At 47.2% G+C, this 5,575-nt stretch overlaps 2 non-coding genes across 2 annotated transcripts; both read left to right on the forward strand.

Moving 5' to 3' along the window:
- The first annotated feature begins 962 nt into the window (after positions 1 to 962).
- On the forward strand, positions 963 to 1,067 carry LOC136854689 (U6 spliceosomal RNA). Its single transcript, XR_010857772.1, has one exon. It is a non-coding gene; the product is annotated as a U6 spliceosomal RNA (small nuclear RNA).
- A 1,492-nt stretch (positions 1,068 to 2,559) lies between these two features.
- Positions 2,560 to 2,678, forward strand: LOC136854688 (5S ribosomal RNA). The gene has a single exon (XR_010857771.1). It is a non-coding gene; the product is annotated as a 5S ribosomal RNA (ribosomal RNA).
- Positions 2,679 to 5,575: the final 2,897 nt, after the last annotated feature.

Genomic DNA, 5,575 nt, shown 5'->3' on the forward strand with positions numbered 1-5,575 from the left:
GCGTCAGATCGGCCCTATAATGCCTCTAGGCCTGGACCTCTGTCGAACTCCCAGGACCAGGAGGGGGCATGTCGAAAGCCGCATGAGGGTTACGGGGCTTCCACCGATCTGGCGTCCCTTCGGCAGGTCCTGATGACGCTACCCAGGCTGCCAGGGATCGTGCTCAGGCACGCATCCTGAAGGATTGCTTCTCGTCCTCTGACACGTCCTCCTCCCGCCACGGGGTTGGAGCTCGGTTGGACTCTCGCCCTCTTAAGAGAAGCTTAGAGGAGAGGACGCTTCACGTCCTCTTCCTCTAGACGTTTGTACTCTTCCCCGAAAGTTGCGTGGATATTCCTCTGCAGAAGAGAATAAAGTGTTTTTCGAATGATCACTCTACTCGACCCCTGTCGCGCTAAGGCAAGGGCTAGAGCTTCTTCCCTGTGGAAGGAAGTATCGTCTCTCGCCCCTTTCCTTTCTCTCAGGTTCAGCCCTTCTCCGAGAGAGTGGCTTCTCCAACGCGTAAGATTTTGTTGGGTTTGCAACAACAGCTGGATGCTCTCATGAACCTTTCAAGATTCGAATCTGCCTGTTAAGAGGTACAGACTTTCACCTTCGTCTCCCGCTTCGGGAACGATACAGAGCGTCTGTCTTCTAGAGAGTGTTTAGTGGCTTCCTATTCGTCTTCCCCGAGTTGAGGTGTTGGCCTTTTCTCTTGTCTCGCGCCAGGGAGCGCGTCTTGCTCTTCGGCGCTTCTCACGCTTCACGCGCTCCTCACCTTGGCGCTCGGCGCGTGCTAGCCATGACGCCGCGCCACGCTGTGACTCTCTTCTAGTACTTGCCACGGGCCTCTCCGCGCCACGCCATGACGCTCCCGCGCCGGGCCGCCGTATAGCTTCAAGTCTTGTGTTGACACCGCTCCAGTTGTTCATCATGTCGCACAACTACCGCTTCAACATTTGATGTCCTTCTTAATTTAGCCAGTACTTGCTTCGGCAGTACATATACTAATTGGAACGATACAGAGAAGATTAGCGTGGCTCTTGCGCCAAGGATGACACGCTAATCGTGAAGCGTTCCACATTTTTTTATGTTTACTATACGTTCTCTAGTTGACGACTTCTTCGTTCGCGGGAGTTCCCGCTACGATCGGCGAATCGAACTACTTTCACCACTCACTCAAGACCCACCAGCTGCGGAAGAACATCCTCTTTCGTCACAGCCTTTGTATGAAGAGAAACTTCTTTCGTCTTCTTCTTCCTCTGATTATCAGACTCTGGCTTTTTCTTAGGGATCTGTTTCCTGAGACTTTTCAACCGTCGGCTCCTCTCTCTCCACCCTCGCAGTTGTCTTTGTCTTAAGGGGAGCGTTTGACGAAAAAAATCGGAAATAAAATTTTCTGGGATATTTATATATGGCATCATACATATCCTGACTATCTTCTCAGAAAGTTTTATTTAAAAGTTCGCCACAGTTAGAAGTTATAAACAAAACAGTAACCTATCATAGTCAAATCTCATTTTTCATATAATGTAAGGATATTGTCAGTATATCGGTGGTAATTTCCTTTTAGCTATGAAATAATATCTAATGCGATCTATGGCAACCTTTGGACATAGTACGCATCAGCGAAAGACAGGAATGCCGAAGGGCAGTCAGTGGCAGTCAGTCAGTAGCAGCTCAGAGCTTGACTAAGTAAAACGTTGCGCTGGCCAACCTCAGCCGTGTTTTGACACTCGCTTCATTTAGCTTCATTTAGCGAAGTTATATTACTTTGCAGGTCTATTTTTTGGCTTTTCATTATGTCATAAAAACATCAAACTGTGTAACGGCAAGCAAATAAATACACAGAGAAGCAAAAAATATCGTTTTTCTCAAAACTAAAGTTATCGACATTCAAACTGCATCTCCTTCATAACGCTTGCACCGATCTCAGATACAAAAAGTAAACGAAAGCTAAATGTTTGCATAACAAAGGGGCTTCCATGGGAAGCAACACGAGACCCGCACCACGAGAAAGAGTTTTTTTCCCGAAGGAATGTCACTTCCAAGAGAGGTAGCAAGTGACTCCCTTCATCTCCAGACTCCCTTTGCAACCAGGCTTCATTTTGCACAAGCCTGGAAAGAGTGAGGGGCAGACGTTTGGTCCCTCCTACTGTTAGAGAGAGGTTACTTGATTCCCTTCCTGTCTCCTCTTTGTTTTTGTTTCCCAACTGCCTTCCTGTCAAACAGAAAATTGTTTGACCTGCTTGAACAGATGTTCGAGCGGAGAGCAGTGGAACAGATATTGACTCGGTGTTCCCGGGATTTTACTACAGATTGTTTCTAGTCCCTGAAACTTTCAGTAGGCTGGAGACCCGTCTTAGACGTCAACAGGTCGAACAACTTGGTCCGGAAGGAAAAGTTCAAGATGGAGACCAAACAGTCAATACTAGGAGCCCTTCATCCCGGGGATTGATGGTATCTTTGGATCTCCAAGATACTTATCTTCACGCCCCAATTCATCCACGTTCGGTGAAGTATCTCAGGTTGTCTTGGGGACTAGACGTACCAGTTCAGGGCTCTCTGCTTTGGACTCTGCACAACGGCCATACCACGTTGAAAACACCGCTTCTCGTCCGATCAGCGAAGTTAAGCAACGTTGGGTCTGGTCAGTACTTGGATGGTTGACCGCCTGGGAACACCAGATGCTGTTGGCGTCACATTTTGCTCCGAGGGTGTTTACATCGTCTCATGAAAAACGTTGCGATGCAGTTGCATCTTTCGCACGTCAGGATCTCACTCTACTTGGACGACTGGTTGATTCGGAGCGTCGAAGCGAAAGGTATCTGGAGGACCTTCAGTTGACTCTGCAACTCGTGAAGTCCCTGGGACTTCTGGTCTGTGGAGAAGTCGCAGCTGATCCCCTCACTGTCCATTGTGTCTGGGAATTCAGATCTATTCAGCGGCTTTTATAGCGTCTCCGTCGCAAGAACGGCAACTTCTATGTACGAAAAAGTTTCGGCCTTCCTGGAAAAGGAAACATGCTAGGTGAAGGAAGGAATGAGTCTGCTGGGGACCATTTCCTCGCTGGAGAAGTTTGTTTTCTGGGAGTCTGCATCTCAGGCCTCTTCAGTTCTTTTGTTGGAGAACTGACAAAGCAAGGAAGACTTGAAAGAGGAATTGAGAATTCTTCCTTATATAAAGAGGATCTGTGGTGGTGGCTCGATCCAACGGAATTGCAGAAAGGGATCTCCCTCAAGCTTCTGAACCCCAACCTAGTGTTGTTTTCCGACGGGTCGTCAACAGGTTGGGGGCAACACTAGAGGGAGAGAAAGTGTTAGGAACCTGGAGAGAGGGAACAGGTGTCCTGGCACATCGACTTCAAAGATTTGGCGGCTATCTTTTAGCTCGCCAATTCTTCGAGGTCCAAGTTTTGCAATCGTGTAGTTCTAGCAAACTCGGACAATACTTGTTCCTGTTCAGCCTTGCAAGAGAGATTATTCTTTGAGCCTATGCTCGCAACATTTCGATTCTCACAAGTTTTGTGGCAGAGGTCGAAAATGTTCGAGCAGACCTGCTCTGTTGGCGCCATCAACTCCTGCCGAAGGAATGGACCCTTCATCAGGAGGTTTGCCAAGATTTTGGAAATTTTGGGGTCGCCATCTTGTGGATATTTTCACGACCTCCAAGAACAGCGAGGCTCCCTCTGTAAAGCTCATCTGTACTCGACCCTGGGGCAGTTGCGATAGTTGCTCTTCCCTGGGATTGGACGGGAATAGATGTTTACGCCTTTTCCCCCGTTCTAAATTCTGGGAGAAGTCATACGCAAGTTCGCGGCCTCACAAGGGACGAGGATGACTCTCATCCCCATGTTTTGGCCTTCAGAACCACTGGTTCTCGGAGTTTCTCTTCTGGTTGGTAGACGTTCCGAGGACCCTTCCTATGAGAGCAGACCTGCTCATACAAACCCACTTCACGAGATATCTTTGAATCTCCCGCTCTGAACCTGACTGCTTTCAGACTATCGAAACTTGGTCAGAGCGAAGGGGTTTTTCTGGCCAGGTGGCACGGGCCATCGCTAGAGCCAGAAGTTCTTCATCTAAAGGATATTTCTAGCGAAGTGAGCAACCTTCAAAGGTTGGTGTAGAAAGAAGGGCTTTTCCTCTTCCTCTATCACTGTGAGCCAGGTTGCGGATTTTCTCCTTTCACTTAAGAGAAAAACTCGATATAGCAGTTCCGACTATCAAGTGTTATCGGAGCATGCTTTCGATTGTATTCAGACACAGAGGATTAGCTTTGTCTGACAATAAGGACCTCCACGATCTTACGAGCTCTTTCAAGACGTCCAAGGTTCCTCAGCTGATTTCCCCTGCTTGGAACTTGGACGTAATGCTCAAGTTTTTATGTTTAGTCCTTTTGAGCCTCTCCACTCTGCATCTCTTAAGGATGTTACTCGAAACGGCATTCCTCGGCTCTGGCGGAAGAGTGAGAGAAGTTCGAGGCCGTCATGTGGGCTTCAAGGAACACAATGCTGTCTATTCTTTAAGCCCTAAGTTCTTGGCTAAGAATGATAGGTCTTCTAACCCTTGGCCTAGACACTTTGAAATTAAAGGTTTAGCAGACCTTATTGGACAGGAACCTGAGGGAGTTCTATGTCCAGTTAGAGCTCTCAAGTACTACCTTAAAAGAACACAGGACACTCGTGGTCCATTGGATGTTTTATGGTGTTCTGTGAGGCAACCAGTTAAACCTATGTCGAAGAATGCACTGGCATTCTTCATTAGGACGTCATTAAGGACGCACACTCTAGTTGTGACGACTCCAACTTCAAGTTGTTGAGAGTTAACGCTCACGAGGTGAGGGCAGTTGCTACCTCCATGGCGTTAAAGAAAATATGGTACTCAGTGACATTTTTTAGTGCCACATTTTGGCGAAGTCAATTCGGTGTTTGCCTCACTCTCTTGGCAAGATGTTTAGGTAGCATACGAAATTGCTTTTCGCTGGGACCATACATTGCTGCTTCAGCAACCTTGGGGACAAGGGGTAACTCTGATCCTATCCCCTTTTTAATTGTGTTTTTGTGGTTGTTGGGTCGACTACTGGAGGCAGTCTTCCCAATCCTTTGCAAACTAACGCTTTAGGTGTTGGTTAGGTGGTTAGTAATGCTCTTTTGTCCTCTTTGTATGGGCTATGATCTAGTCACATTGTGGTCACGCCCCGTTGACAGATCATCTAGAAGTCGCCAGCTATATAGGTCACTACCTCGCTGGGGTCTCTAGTAAAGCAGAAGCAGACTAGAGTGACAGTAACCACTCAGTCAGCTACGCTATCAGATAAGGAACCAAAATAATTTTACCAATAATTGGTTTTTTCCTATTTCTTGGCTGTCTCTACCCCCTCCAAAGGTGGTATTCAGCTATATATATATCTGGCAGGTAAGTCTCATGAACAAAATGATATTTTAATGATAAAATAAAGTTTGTTCATACTTACCTGGCAGATATATATATTTATATTGCCCTCCCTCCTCCCCTCAGGAGACAGTGGCGTTAGAAAATCTGAATAGAAAATGGGAATGGTTCCTGATACCCGCCTCCCAGCGGCGGGAATGGGT

Source organism: Macrobrachium rosenbergii, chromosome 29, assembly GCF_040412425.1.
Source record: "Macrobrachium rosenbergii isolate ZJJX-2024 chromosome 29, ASM4041242v1, whole genome shotgun sequence".
Lineage (NCBI taxonomy): Eukaryota > Metazoa > Arthropoda > Malacostraca > Decapoda > Palaemonidae > Macrobrachium > Macrobrachium rosenbergii.